Below are 16,414 nucleotides of genomic sequence, written 5' to 3'. Positions count from 1 at the left end.
CTTACTATCTAAAAAGACACGACACAAAAGGAGAAGGGAATGGTGTGTGTGTGTGTGGGGATTAATTCTTTCTAATTAATAATCTTCTTTTTTGCTTGCATTTATCCTTTCGGTTGATATTCTTTTTTTATTCCTTTTTTCTTTGTCATGTCTCCTGTATCTTCTATTTCTCATAATCTGTTATGAATCCACTGTCTTCCTTCTTCTTGTCTTCTCATTGCTGGCTCCTTGGGGAACAGTCACTTAATTGCTCCTAAAGCAGCTACTGTTCACGATTTATTTCTCTGTAGACCTTTCCACCTTCTTGCTCTCACTAAAACCTGGCTCCCTGCCTATGATACTGCTGCTTCAGCTGCCCATTCTGTCGGAGGACTCTTTTCCCCCATACATGTGGCTATGAGGATAAGGGGGTGGGGTAGGACTTCTGCTATCTAGTCCATGCCAGTTTCAGCTTTTTTCCTTCCCACCAACACTGTGGCCTGTTATAGACTGCCAAAATAAAGCTGCTTTGGGTCTCTTTGGAGGTATGCTATTTAAATGATGCATGCATCCGAAGAATCCAGAAGCTGCACTCCAGTGCTTAGGAATGGAGTGTGGCTTTGGTGCGACCTCCGGACTCTTAGGACCCATGCATCATTTAAATAGCATACCTCCAAAGAGACCCGAAGCAGCTTTATTTTGGCCGTCTGTAACAGGCCACTCTCTCTCATTTTGGAGCTCATGCTGTGAGACTCCTTTTCACCTTGTTGCACCTGCAAATTGCAGTCCACCTGGCCCATTTTCAACTTTTCTTTCTGATTTTGATTCCTGGTCCACTTTCCTTCTTTTAGATACCCAGTCTTACTATGGGTAATCTTAATATTCATGTGGATGATTCCAAGGATCCTGCTGTCTTACATTTTCTGTCTTTGTTGTGTTCTTTTGAAATGAAGCTTTGTTCTGTTTCACCTACACGCTCTCTTGGCCAATGTCTTGATCTTATTCTTATTAAGAATTGTTCTACTCTTTGCTTTTCAGTTACTGAATTTCCTTTGTCTGATCATCATCCTGTTTCTTTTGCACTTCTACGTAACCCAGCTTCTTGCTCATTCCTTTCAAGAGCTCCATTCTGTTAATTCTGAGCCCTTTTCACAAGCACTGCTCTTCGCTGTCTTCTTTTAACCCTGTTGGTTCCTTGGATCCAGCTGTTTCTTTCATCACTTCAAGTTTATCTTCAACTCTTGATAGTTTTGCCCTTTTGTCAACAGTCCCTTACAAACCTCAGCTGTGGTTTACTACCCCTATTCAGTATTTTTGTTCCTGCTGTCCTGCAGCTGAACAGTTATGGAAAAAGACTAGAGAATGGACAGACTACATTCACTATAAATTCATTCTTTTCTTTCTCTCGTGCAATTTCTTTGTACTTCATTGATTCACGCTCATGCATGGTACCTTCGGCATCTCTTTTCTACCTTTAATTCTCTTTTAAAGTCCTTTTCTCTACCTCTCCTTCCATTCCCTACTATTGATTTTGCAACTTTCTTTAATGCTAAAATTGAAACAATAAATTCTGATCTTGCTTCTCTTGATTTTTTTTCTTATTGCCAACCCATCAACTATGTTTTTTCTACATTCTCAACTTTCCAAATTGTTTTGTTAGACTAACTATCCAAATTGTTGATGCCTTTGAATCTTTCTACCTGCTCTCTTGATCCTGTTCCTTCCCAAACTTCAAATTACTGCTGCCCTGATGTTCTCCCTTCACTTCTCCATATTATTAATCTGTCTCTTTCTACTGGTTCATTTACTTCCAAGATTTCATATGCTACTGTTTCTCTAATTCTCAAGATGCCTTTATTTGATCCATCTTTTCTTTCCAATTGTCATCCTGTTTCACTCTTGCCTTTCCTCTCAAAAGTTTTGGAACGTGCTATTTATGTACACTGCCTTCAGTTTCTTTCTCATATTTCTGTAATGGATCCCTTTCAATCTGGTTTTTGCCCCTTGCACTCTACAGAGATAGCGCTTGCAAAAAATACAGATGCTCTCCTTCAGGCCAAAGGGCTTAAATTCAGTGCTTATTCTCCTTGATCTCTCTGCAGCCTTTGACACAGTGACCAGGCTATTTTGTTGGATTCACTTTATGACCTAGGCTTTACCGACTCAGTCCTCAGCTGGTTCACATCCTATCTCTCAGATCAATCATTCAAAGTGGTAGCTAGAGGTCATGTATCTTCTTTTCCCATTTTGGTGGAGGTTCCATGGGGTTCTGTTTTGGGCCCTTTGCTGTTTTCTCTTCATACTTCATCTCTTGGTAATTTTATCAGTTTATATGGTTTTCAGTATCATCTTTATGCTGATGATACTCAACTGTATTTCTCCAGAACTTTCTTCTGACACCAAACATCTCATTTTTCAGCATGGATGCTGCACCAGCATCTAAAATTCAACATGGTAAAGACAGCACTACTTATTTCTTCTCCAAAACATTGTTTACAAGTTTCCATCACTGTTAATAATGTTCCCATTTATCCTGTGAAGGGATCCTGTGTCTTTTGTTCCTCACATTGAAGCTGTAGCAAAGTCATGTAATTTTTCTTCTTTATAACATTGCTAAAATCAGATTGTTTCTTTCTGCTTACTCTGCAAGGTGAGTCATTTCCCACCTTGATTATTGCAATATGTTTTTGACTGGGTTTCTTTTATTTCACCATGATTTCCATTCAACATTCTGCTGCTAAGGTTATCTTTTTGGCCTGTGGTTTTGATCACGTTATCCCATTTTTTATATCTCTTAATTGGTTACCCATTCCTTCTAGGATTCAGTACAAGCTTCTTGGCTTAACGTTTAAAACCTAGCTCCCCTCTTACCTTTCAGGATTTATTTGTGTTTACTGGTCTGCTTAAGATTTGCGTGATAGGAATTCTAGGTGTCTTACCCAACCGAGGGTTTCCTCTTCCTTGGCTCAGCTTCATCCCTTTTCATTTGTTGCTCCATACTCTTGGAATTTGCTCCCTGTACATTTGTGGGCTGCTACCTCCCTCGCTATTTTAAAATCTGAATTAAAAATTTTTGTTTTCTAAAACACATGGAACTTTAGTTTAATGTTGTTTTATAATACTGTATATTTGATTACATGTACTGGCTAGTTTGTTTTATATTATATTATATTATTTTAATGTATTCTACCTAATTTGTCTTATAATTGTATTGTACAGTTTTATTTAATTATACTTTTCATAGAATAACATAATCCTAGAGTTGGACGAAACAACAAGGGCCATCCAGTCCAGTCCCATTCTGCCATGCAGGAACTCTCAGTCAAAGCATCCCCAACAGATGGCCATCCAGCCTCTGCTTAAAGACCTCAAAGGAAGGAGACTCCACTACACTCCGAGGAAAGAGTGTGTTCTACTGTCAAACAGCCCTTACTGTCAGGAAGTTCTTCCTAATGTTGAGCTGGAATATCTTTTCCTGTATCTTGCATCCATTGCTCCGGGTCCTGTTCTCTGGAGCAGCAGAAAACAAGCTTCCTCCCTCCTCAATATGACATCCCTTCAGATATTTAAACAGGGCTATCATATCTAGGGTTGCCATAATGGAGGACCTCCAAACCGGGACAAATGTAGGACCAGATTTGAAAATGTAGGACTTTTTTTTAAATTTCCTGGCTAGGAAATTAAAAAATAGTCCTACATTTTCAAACCCTGTCCTCCTCTTCCTCCTCCTGGCTTGGGAGCCGGCCTAGGAGTCCTCCCAAGCCGGGAGGAGGAGTGGGGGCCGCTTAGAATCGCGGCGATTGCCGCGGTTCCAAGGGCCTCTTCCTCCTCCCCGGCCTCGCGGAGGCTGGCGGACCCCCGCGCTGCGGAGCCGCCTCAAGGCCTCGCTGTGGCCTGGGAGGAGCGTCTCCGCGGCGGAGGTCCGACCGCCGAGAGCGCTCCCAGGCCTCAGCGAGGCATGGAGGACCCTGGGCACACGGAGGTGGCGCCGGGGTGTGCCGTCCCGTCTGGGCGCCACACGGACCGGGACCGGGAGGGCACCACCAAACCGGGATTGCCCCGCCTACAGGCGGGATATGGCATCCTAAAATATCACCCTCTTAACCCTCTTCTCCAGGCTAACATCCCAGCGCAGTGGTTAAATGCCTGTACTGCAGCTCATTCAAAACCACAAGGTTGCGAGTTCAGACCAGCAAAAGGGCCCAGCTCGACTCAGGCTTGCATCCTTCGAGGTGCTAAAATGAGTACCCAGACTGTTGGGGGCAATTAGCTTACTTGCTTTAGCTTCTTGCTGTTCACCGCTATGATCTTTGAAACGGTATATAAATAAAACAACTTATTATTATTATTATTATTATTATTATTATTATTTATTATCCCTCTCATAAGGCATGGTTTTTAGACCCTTCTTCCCTCTGTATGTATTGTTATACAATCTAAATGTGTATTAGATTGTATGCCTCTGGCAGGACCAGTTTTGATTGGTGTATCTCTAAAGCACCCGTAAAATCTCGAAAAATTCAGTGTAATCTGATAAATCTAACCGGCTCTTGTAGGATAGGATAGCGACGATAGCGTAGAAATAGTGTAGACATAATAGAAAATCAGAAAATATTAGAGAGATATATATATAAATGGGATAAATGCATGACTATAAGATAGAAAATAGGGGGGTAGATTGATACTATCGATACAAAGACAAAGAAGAAAATATGAATAGAGAGTAAGAGATATATAAAGATAGATTAAAGGAGATGTATTGACATATATTAAAATATGTATGAATAGCTACTTATAATATAATAAAAATAAAAGAAATAATATATAGATATAATATATATTAATATATATAGTTATAAATACAAAGAATAACATAAATAATAAAGGAAATAAATCTATATAATACACACACACATATATAACATATTATATATATATATATAAAATACAAATAAATAAAATAAATACTATATTATGTATTAATATATATATTAAAACAGGTATTATATAGTTATAAATATAAATAAATAATAAAATTACATATAAATATGTTTATAAATATAAACAAAAATCAATAAAATTATATATATATATATATATATATATATATATATATATAATTCAACAAAAATGGCAATTGTTTAATGGTTCAAATAAAAAGCAGCCAGTCCTGACTTCCGGTCCCCACAACCGGAAGTCGAGGAGGAGGAGGAGTCACTCTAGGACCGTTCCTTCGCTCCGTCTCGCTGGTCGCCGCCGGACTGACTCCTCCTCCTGGCTTCATTTCCGTCGAAGGCTTTGTTTTGGGTTTGCGCGCGCGTGCTTTTTCCCACCCCCCCTTCGGTCTGAGTGTACATCCGGGTATTCCTGAGTCGGCGGCGTGGTTGGTCGGCGGCAGAGGCGGCGGTTGAGGAGGACTAGAGTGGCTGAGAGCCGGCCGGTGAGTGAAACACATTGCTGCCGGCGGGCGAGAGGGTGGGGGCGCGCATGCGCGTGCCTGTGCGCTCCTCTCAACGGTTATTTCGGCGCGAGCGCTGAGGGGGGGGAGCTGGGGGTATATAAGGGCTGCGGAGGAGGTAAGAGCGCGTCTCCTCGACCCTCGTGACGGAGGGTCACCGTGACCGGGGCAACCAAGAGCGGCTTTGCCCCGCCGTCACGAGGGTCGAGGAGACGCGCTCCTGCCTCCTCCGCAGCCACTAGCGCGGTGTCATCCTGCCTTGTTTCCGCAGTGCGGACGCTGAGTGGGGAAAGAAGCAGCATTAGATACAATGCTGTTTCATCCTCTCCTTGCTCTCCTTCCCCAAACCCTTCGTCCTTTCTACTTGGAAAGACACGAGTTTGGGTCCAAGAATACACAACTCCACAAACACACAATGCTAGTTGCCAAGTGCTGGGGGAGATCCTGGCAGCTGTGCTTACTTTGTTTTGTGACACGTTGAGCCCATGTTCTGTCAGTGGTGCCTTAAGAAACGTGTCTGTTTATATATATATATATATATATATGTGTGTGTGTGTGTGTGTGTGTGTGTGTATATTTAATAGTTTGACACATAACAATTTATGTTTTTCCTTTATGGCTTTTATTTTATTATTTATGTTATAAATATAAAATAAATAAATAAATAAATATAAATAAAATATAAAATAAATTTATATATATATATAGTTATAAATGTAAATAAATAATTAAATATAAATAAATAAAACATAAAATAAATGATATATATATATATATATATATATATATAGTTAATATATATATATATATGTATATATCATACCAGAACTATATATACTTTTAAATATATATATATATATATGGAGAGTTTTATATGTACAGTACTTATAATTATAAATAAATAATAAAATAGTTATAAATAATACAATATAAAATAAATATGCATATATAGTTATATAAAAAATAAATATAAATACAATATATATATATATATATATATAATAAAAACCATAAAGAAAAATATAAATTGTATATCAAAAGTATTATATAACATTATATATATATATATATCTTTATTAAGGCACCAGGACTCTTGACAGAGAAGGACTGAATGTAAACTACAGTATAATATATATTATGTTCCCTAGCACTGAGCCAGAGCGGTTAAAACAGTCTCAGATCCCAAACGCACTGCAAAAATAATCCAGTTTGAGACCGCTTTAACTGTCCTGGCTCAATGCTAGGGAATGCTGGGAAGTGTTGTTTTGTGAGACATTGAGCTTTTCTCAGTCCAGAGAGCTCTAGTGCCACAGTAAAACTCCCAGTTCCTAGGATTTCCTAGCCCTGACCCAGGGCCGTGAAAGCAGTCTCAAACTGGAGTATTTTTCGCAGTGCATTTGGGACCCGAGACTGTTTTAATTGCCGTGGCTCAGTGCTATCTCAGCAGTTTTCAACCCGTGGGTCACGACCCCTTCACAGGTGTCACCTAAGACCATCACAAAATAGATATTTCCGATGGTTTTAGGAACAGAGATGAAGATAATTTTTTGGCTGCGAGTCACCACAACATGAGGAACTCTATTGAAGGGCGTTTGGGACCCTTTAATACAGTAGAATCGTCCTTTCAAGCATCTATGATTTGAAAATGTTAAAAAAATTTCAAATATCAAACCTTGATTTTCCAATTTTTATAAGGGACACCATTTTGCTATGTCATTATATTTAATGGGACTTGAGCATCCACATATTTTGTTATCCATGGGCGATCTTGGAACCAAACCCCAACGTATAACAAGGGTCCACTGTATTAAGCTGTATTCTGCATTGTGTTTGGGACCTCCGACTGGATTATATCTGCAGTGTGTTTGGGACTTTTATGTCCAAAGCTGGGCTGCTTCCTCCCAATCTGTCTTTGATGGAGATGTCACTTCTCTCCTTTTCCTACTCCTCAGCTTCAATAACTGTGTTCCATTTAATTGCTTCCTCCGTTCTCTTTCTCTGGTGCCTGGTACAGAACAACCTGGACCTTAAGCTGTTTAGGTGGCAGCATGCCCTCATAACACGATCTTTGCCTTGGGTTCAAAGGTGAGGGAAACCTTAAATCAATCCAGTGTTTTCCTCTAAGAGGTGAGCAATAAAATAAGAACCAAACACACACAAAAAATGGACATGTGTAGCAGAGAATAAAACTGCAGCCGTGCTGAAATGGAGTTTAAAGACTAGTGGTTTAAACCTCTCTGTGTTCCCTCGCTGATAAAGATAATCTTACTATACGATCTTGTTTGTTCAGAAATAGTTTTTACATGAGTCACCGGGGCTTAAAGTTCTAGCTGCGACCAGAATTTGCACCCTTTCTCTCTCCCCTTAGGCATTTTAGCTTGCTGTAAAAGGCACCTGAGAATGACTTGCTACAGAAAATAGGCATCCTTGGATCATTCTTCGGCTGCTCCGTGAAACTAAAACCTTTGCCTTTTGTATCGCAGTCTTCTTTGTCGCTTTATTATTTTACAGGGTAGGCGCAGAACGCAGCCGGTAAGAGCCCAGCAAGATGCAGTGTTACTCATGTGCCTTGTTGGGCATGACTTTGAGAACATAAATAGCCTGTAGAGGAGAGCTTGCGCCACAGATCATGCTCATGGCATTTGGGGGTGGAGGCTTTCGAGCTTTCTCCCCCACCGTTGTCTGATGAGGAGAATTTGTACCCCGCAGCACTTGGTATTTGTGAGGAAAGCGCTTAGTGCCATGGGAGCAATGATTTCATTGCGACTGCCGTGGAGGTCAAAGTGTTAAAGCCTCGCTGTATACTCCTGATGCAATTTGGGGTGTGGGCGCATGAAGGTTATCTAAAAGTCATGCATGCCAGGATGAGCCACACACCTAACGTCATGCCTGGCTTTCCCTGAGGCTAATTTGCAAAGAAGTTCAGAAGTATTGCTTTGGATGAGTTCCCTCTTACGGTTTCTGCCATGTGCCCTTGAAGGCTATGTTAAAACAAGGCAATAAAGACAATTCATTAGCAGTCCTTCCACATCCGCTGCCTAAAACCTTCCTTGATACAGTTATGGCCAAAGCTTTTATAGTATAAAAAGATTATTTGGGGTATGTCTTCAAAATTGGCAAGCGCAGGCAGATAGATCACTGAAAAGTGAATAGTTCTTATGTTCATAAACACAAGGAAAGTGAAACATGCCTAATATATATATATATATGGCACGTTATAACATTTGTAGGTATCCATGCTGAGACAGACATGATCTGTGAAAAGAGGGAATGTACAATAGTTTGTAATTAAAAGACAAATCAGAAGAGGCATTTGAGGGTCAGTTACAGGATGTTAGATGCGTAATTGAAATTAATAATGTATAAAGTGTTTAAATAAAGGTGACCACCGATGTCAGTTAAATGAATGATATGCCTGATCGGTTCTGTGTTGCACTGATTAAGTATTAAAAGATATCTAACTACACAATTAAAGAATCAGTAGTATTTATACCGTGCTCTTCTGCCACAGAGGCTTTCAGAGCCGTTTACAATTTGTTAATTAGACAGTTCCCTGTTTTCAGGCTTACAATCTAAAAAAGACATGATGCAGAAGGAGAAGGAAATGACGGTAGGGGAGGGGGTCACCTCCAGCATATACTCCCACTTCTTCTCTCCCTCAGAGGCCAATGCAGTTGCAGTTGGAATGGAGGGAAGACCATTCATCTCTTTCTGGTCTAGGGATGGTGGAGCTCTGCCTGCCCCTTCTCTCTCTCTGAGGACAGTATAGTTGCTGTTTTGTACTGTTAACATAGCCTAGGTTTGCATTAGCTTTTTTTGTCTGCTGCATCATACTTTTGGTTCATGTTTAGCATGTGGTCTTGAGGCAGCTTCAGACATTAGGGGTAAGGGTCCTTTGTGCTCCCCATTCCCGAAGTTGGAGGCTTTTCTATCCATTGACATAGTCTCCATCCTCGGGAATGGGGAATAAGCTGGCATTGAGGCAGTGCTCCCTCCCTCCCACTCCCTCCCCACCACCTGGTTGTTGGCTTTTGTCTTTTTTGCTTTCTCACATGTACAGTATGTTCATTGGAAGCTCCTGCTTCTCAACCTCCTCCATTATTGATTATTCCACCATTACTAAAAGATAAATAAATTGCATACCCTTTAATGTTCTGCTGGATACCCCCTTGCCTCTTACAGTCCTATCTCTGGTATCCATTGCAAACCTTTAGGTTTTCTATTACTAAACCATTGGAAGCTTTATGTCATGTTGCACACGGACACAAGTCAATACTGTATTCCTGTTTTCCATTACTTTCTTTCATGTCTCATAAAAAATAGGCATACGGGGTTTTTTTTGGAACAATAACTTTTAGGGATAGTAGAGAGGATGACCTTTGTGGTTCAGGGCAGAGGGTAGGTTGGGGGGTGCAATGTCAGCACAGCTGGACATTTTGCAGGTCACACTGTTGCTCCTCCTGGTGACTGGAAATGGTGATTTGGACAACTAGAAGTTATTTTATGGTTGGTTTAGGCTACATGGGATGGGAGAGCTCTAAAGTAATCTTTAGGGCTAAAAGAAGGTAGGGCCAAACATATATTTTAGTGTGATAAACATATTTTTTCAATCCCTGCTGCAAAATCAAAATGGGCTGTTGAGGGTCCTGCTGCCATCAAAGGCTTTATTGGATTCTCTGGCAGACTGCATAAGCCGATGGGCACACTACTCTGTGTTTGAGTATAGGGTGCCTGTGAGCCTCTATACATAGCAGGATATTATTTATTCTTAATAGCTTTACTAAGATTTCATTGGCATTGGGACTCCATCTATGCAGTGGATCTTTGCTGTTTCTCTGATGAGAGTGAATAAATCTATTCCAGTAATATCTTCCGAGTGTTGCCCTCTCACATGAAATATAGTGTTACATTCACATATGCACCTTTCAGCATGGCTAAATGTCTTCTTCAGCTTCATTAGTCTCCAAGTCATGCTCAGGAGATTATCAGATGTCCTCATGGGGGTGAAGGGGGCAGCAAGGGGAACTGTCTGCGCATGCGCCTGTTAACATTACGGCAACCATGAATTTCATAGAGGTTTCTTAGGCAAGGAATACTCAATGTCAGTTTCTTCCTATGAAATATAATCCACAGCACCTAATATTCATTGAAATACAACCTACAGCATCTCCCATCCAAGCACTAACCAGAGTTGACCCTGTTTAGTTTATTTTCCAAGAGTAGATTGGAGCTAGAGCCTTCAGGGTATTTAGGCTAAGCAGAACAGTACTGGGAGACATGTCAGGACAAATGCTTCACCGATAAGCAAAACTACCTCCTTCCAGCAAAGAAAGTTACAGAAAAGAATGGGTAAAGTTAGGAATGCTCATCACCTGCTTGAAAGACCCCATCACCTACTCCATAGAGTCCCCTCTAGGATTTTGCCTGTGCAATGCAGAGAACACAGAAAATCCAGCTCTGGTTCAGTTCCACCTACATTATCATGTTTTTATTCCACATTACATTCATATATTCCAGATAATGCATTCTGGACATGATTCCAAACTTCTGTGCAAGTGGGTTCTGATTCCTGGTGGCTGCCACAAGGTAGAAGATGACAACCTTCTTTACTGTTGGTAAATATAGCTAACAGGGCCAGTGTGTTGTAGTAGAGAGAGTGTTGGACTATGGCTCTGGAAACCAGGGTTCAAATCCCCATTCTGCCATAGAAACTTACAGGGAGACCTTGGGCTACTCACCCTCTTTGAGCCTCAGAGGAGGGCCATGGCAAACCCCTTCTGGACAAATCTTGCCAAGATAATCCTGTGATAAGTTGCCTTGGGGTCGCCATAAGTGGGAAACAGCTAGAAGGCACTCAGCAACAAATATAGCTAAAGTAACTGCATTGTGGAATTAGTACAGGACAGATCTTCTCCCTTACAACAACAAGTGGGTATTCATTCGTGGACACATTTTGGCAGAGCAGCGACTTTGACAAAGTAGCAATGAAAGAAAAGCACCCATGTGAATGGTTTGGGTTTCAGACTCCTCTTTGTAGGCCTCCTCCATCAGTGCAGTGGTCATTGTTAAAACTATACTTGCCACCTCATCTCTATACATACAAGGTTTTGAATTTGTATTGACATTCTCACACACAAATGGCTTATATGAGTCTGTCTCTGAGTTCTCCACTCCAAACATGCAGCTGAGGCTGAAGTCTATGAAAGCTCATGCTGCCAACTTCTTTCACTTAGTCTCAGAGGCGCTACCAGATTCCTTTGCAAACAAATAATAGATTCAGATTATGGGTTGTAGTTGGCTAAAAAGCCAGATTTCTATGATCCACACAGCAATGTACAGTGATGTGTGAAAATAGTTAATGGATCTTACAGAACATAAGGAATTCAGTTTAAATGGTTGAAGATGATACAGGTACTACATATTTACATTCTTTCTGTAAATCATAACGTGTTTATTTTTGACTAATACAAATATTAGTTTATTCTCTTTTTTCCCAGGAGATACATAGAGATTTGTTCTCAGTGTTGCTACTGCATTTTATAGAAATTCTTCCTGTTACCTGGAATTCTTTAGATCTCTACAGCTGATAGAAACAGATACTATTGTTCTAGTTGTTCTAATTGTGCCAAACCATAGTTTACCATGATATAAACGAATTGCAGTGCATCTGGAACTTCCTCGCTCCTCCTCAACTTTGCACAAAGTCAGGTGGCGTTAGGATATTTTTGCTTCTTTGGCTTCTCCCAGTCATGAAGAGACAAGAAGTGTGGAAGCTTCAGTGCTGTAGTAGTTTGTTCCAGCTCACTGTGGGTTAATGTGGTGATTAAATGCTTGTTGTTGTTAGCTGCCTTCACCTCAGCTTTCTGTCATGATGACCCCCTATCTTCAACCGCTCTGCTCTGTGACCTCCCTGATAGAGGTCCTCTTTTTCTATCACCCTCCATCTTTCCTAGCATTATTGTCTTTTCTAGTGAGTTGTATGCTTTCACGATGTGGCCAAAGTATGTCAGCCTCAGTTTTGTCATTTTGGCATCCAAGGAGAGTGCAAGCTTTGTTCAGTGACTCACCTGTTTGAATGCTACTACCAAAATAAGAACATGGATATATACACTTCTATTTAATGTACCTTTTGTACCTTGTTTTCTCGACATTGCCTACCGTACAGATTAGTTGGGATTGTAAAAGGCGAAAGCCCCCGTGTATATTATCCTGAGATCTTTGAAATATGGGTTGGATAGAAATGCAATAAAATAAATATTTTATCGTGGGTGAAAAATAAACCTTAGTGACAGGCGTTGGACAACATTTAGGTGTGCTGGCTTTCGGACTGGGTGGCACTATGTAATTTAATTCTCAATCATATATATATATATATATATATATATATATATATATAGAGAGAAAGATATATGTTTTGTGTTTTGTGTTTTAGAACAGTGTTTAAAGGAGTGTTATGAAACATGGTATATCACCTCTGGCCTTATCTTTCAAGTGAAACACTTGATGTTACGACTGGTAAGAGAATGTTGCAGGGCTGTAAAGAACAGTTGAAAAGAATATTGCACCTGACTTGTAAAAAAGCAGCTCAGGCCGAATGTAGAAGTATAATTATTCTTCAGTCTTGTACACAGAAATGGGCTGGATAAAGCAAATACTATTCTGGTTCCAGTGTTATTCCATTCACATCAGCTGACATAACTAGCAAGGTCACTATTGAGCCCATGGGGTTTGGTACCTAGTCCCATTGTTTCTAAATACAATTCAACTGCTTCTTTTCAGAGCTTACATTTTAGGACAAAGATTGAGAGGTAAGATGATATATTTACAGTGGGAGGAAGTGTTTAAATACGCTAAGCTTAGTCATTTGTTTGGTAGTTCAATGTTCAATTCAGCTGTAGTGTTATTTTATGCATTTTTGAGCATTAAACCTGGGCTTAAGTAGACACCATGTCATTGGTTTCTGTGGGTCTAGTTTACTTTTGATTAAAGTTGTACAATAGCTTACCAGAAGATTCAATATCAGTTTTTTCTGTTTCACTCTTACTAAGGTTATTACAAGCGATCTAACTCTATCTTGACTGCAGACTCCAAATTAGTTCCCATTTTATTGTACCAGAAAAGGTCTGAACCTTTAATCAGATCCTTGTATTCTATTTCATGTAATAGAGTTATGCTTAATAAAGCTATCTCTGGAACCAGTATGCTGACAGCCTTTGATCTGTTTGATGCCATTATAAAGTAGTCATTAGGCTTCTAGCACACTTGATTCCTCTATTGTTTGAAACATTTGCAGAAAAATAACACAGGCTCTTATAATGTACTTTGGAAACATACCTTTTTCTGCTGCTGTTTTCCTATATTGTAGATACAGAAAACCAAAGGGGGGGGGAATGAAAGGGTAAGACCTAAATTAAATTTCTAGGCCACAGCAGACTAACTGAAACAGTGTGATTTACATAAGTGTTGGCTTATGATTAATCAATAGATTCAGTGGGTCTACTTTAGTTAGGACTAGTCATTGGGTTTGGATCCATACATGTCATTGTTACAGCAGTCAAAATGTGAAAATGAGATAAGGTACTGATAATTTCTGAAGCTTTTCCTTTCCTTGAATCACAAATAGCGATGTACAATGGAAAATTACTGGTATATTTCACTATCGAGAAATTTACAGTTTAAAGATGCATTGAATTAAACAACAGAATGAAATTAGGCAACTGGAATGGACAATATATTTGTCAAATCTAAAATTGTAGCTGTGCTTTTTTTTATTTGACTGTGTCTAGGAAGTGCACATATTTATATCCACAGCTTTTCAAGCATGCTAAAACTAGTATTTAACAGCTTTGTGTGCCTCCCTCCCTTAAATTCTAATGTAAATGCAGTTTAGAGTACAGTATTTAGTGGTCATGATTTAAAATGGTTGTAAGTGTTCCAACAGTTCTGATACATTTATACCATTTTAGTTGTATTGTGAGACGCTTTGTAAAGACTGTGAAAAGCTGGGCATGAATTCCTAGATAAAATGTTAAATAAACTAATTTGTAAGTAAACTTTGATTTTGTTAGAATTCGAAGATATAGCTGGGTTAGTCTGGAAAATCAGTACGCAAAAGGATCGTGTTGCACCTTGAGACTAATTGAAAGGAAGAAGTTGGTAGCATGAGCTTTCGTAGACTTCAGCCTACTTCCTCAGATGCATGGTTTTTTCCCCTAATTAAATTTTTATTGAGCTTTTACAATATAACACATAAGTAATATAGAACAATGACAACAACAATAACTAACTACAAGGGCCAAGGTTATGTATCTGGTGAATAGTTATTCTGTAGGAGAATAAAAAATTAGTCCTCAGCAAGAGCCAGACAGTCCGGCTTATCAAGGTGTAGACTCTAGAGCGTCAGTCCAAAGATCCATCTGTGAAGTAGGAGGCTGGATCCGGTGGGAGTGATGATTAACATAGGCCTGTTACAGACTGCCAAAATAAAGCTGCTTCGGGTCTCTTTGGAGGTATGCTATTTAAATGATGCATGGGTCCTAGGAGTCCAGAGGTCGCGCCAAAGCCACACTCCATTCCTAAACACTGGAGTGTAGCTTTGGCGCAGCTTCCGGATTCTTAGGATGCATGCATCATTTAAACAGCATACCTCCGAAGAGACGCGAAGCAGCTTTATTTTGGCAGTCTGTAACAAGCCATAGTCAATAAAGATCATCCAGTCTTCTTGAAATGTGTCAGTTCTTTTGTGGCCAGTGCAAAACCTTCTCATAGCAGACAATTTCTCTATCAACCATATACCCCACGTTTTAAACCACTCAATGGATCCTAGCTGAATCCTACCCCCTCTAGCAATTTCCTTAAAAATAAAAACACCCAAGCTCTGTTCTAAGAGTGGGATTTATTTCCAGACTCCAGATAATGTCCTATCTTGAGAACCTCATCTCACAGAAATTTATAATTGGAATAAATTAATGTGAACAGCTTTGATGAATGTAGTCTTGGCTACCCTATTCATCTCAATTACATATCATTTATGAGGAAGGTAGAAATTGTCAGTTCCACTTCAGATTCAGGGTCTTTGGTAACTTCTTTGCCTCTAAAATTGTCCATTCTGTTCCTTATTCTTTAACCAGTTGTCTGTACATTCAAAAAGTTCCCCTTTTCTTATCCTGTGATGAATGTGTTTTAGCTTTCGCCAATAATGTTTCCTATAACAATTGCACTTTATTAATAATAGGGGAAATTATTTGTTTATCGTTTTCTTTGCTTCTCCTCAGTGTCCTCAAGCAAATATATAATAAAATCACAATATGAGAACAAAATGAAAACAAGACATTTTATTAAAAAGAGACTGGTATCCATTTTTAAAACCTCTGTAATGCAAGCGTGGTTGAAAATACAGTATAGGGGTTTTTTTATCCATAGTATACAGTGCTAAGGGGAACTCCCCTGTAAGAGTGCATCTGGTTCTCACCTTATAAAATTTGTGGTTTTCCATTCAGTTTTGAAAAACACTCATATGATTTGGGTTGCAGGGTTCAGGCATTCAGGCCAAGTACCTTTGTTTGGGATGTCACAGGTATTTATTCTGTAACTGAAAGGATATGAGGGGTTGCTGAAATGTTCTCGGCCCAACCAAGAAGGAAACCACAAAGGCTGCATTCATATTGCCAAAATAATCCAGTATTATTATTATTATTATTATTATTATTATTATTATTATTTATTATTTATTATTATTATTATTAACTTTTATTTATAAAGCGCTGTAAATTTACACAGCGCTGTACATACAATATTTTAGTTAGACGGTTTTAGTATGACACCACTTTAACTGCCATGGCTCAGTGCTATAGAATCCTGGAATTTGTACGGTATTTTGTTGTGGCACCAGAGCTTTCTGGTAGAGAAGACTAGATGTCCCACAAAACTACAAGTCCAGTGATTCCATAGCATTGAGCTATGACAGTTAAAGCAGTG

The 16,414-nt window shown here is 39.5% G+C and overlaps 1 protein-coding gene across 4 annotated transcripts in view; it reads left to right on the top strand.

The window, feature by feature from the left end:
• Window positions 1–5,261: 5,261 nt before the first annotated feature.
• Window positions 5,262–16,414, top strand: part of SLC20A2 (solute carrier family 20 member 2) — an 83,965-nt gene continuing 72,812 nt past the window's right edge. For 2 of the 4 annotated variants that reach the window (XM_042473517.1, XM_042473516.1), the window contains exon 1: window positions 5,262–5,419. The gene's annotated coding sequence lies outside the window, so the exon portion shown is untranslated. The remainder of the gene's footprint in view (window positions 5,420–16,414) is intronic. The other 2 variants (XM_042473518.1, XM_042473512.1) reach the window with 2 other exon arrangements.

The sequence above is a fragment of the Sceloporus undulatus genome, chromosome 6 (assembly GCF_019175285.1).
Source record: "Sceloporus undulatus isolate JIND9_A2432 ecotype Alabama chromosome 6, SceUnd_v1.1, whole genome shotgun sequence".
Classification (NCBI taxonomy): Eukaryota; Metazoa; Chordata; class Lepidosauria; order Squamata; family Phrynosomatidae; genus Sceloporus; species Sceloporus undulatus.
The sequence above is the reverse complement of the archived record's forward strand: the minus strand, read 5'-3'. Positions and strand labels throughout refer to the sequence as shown.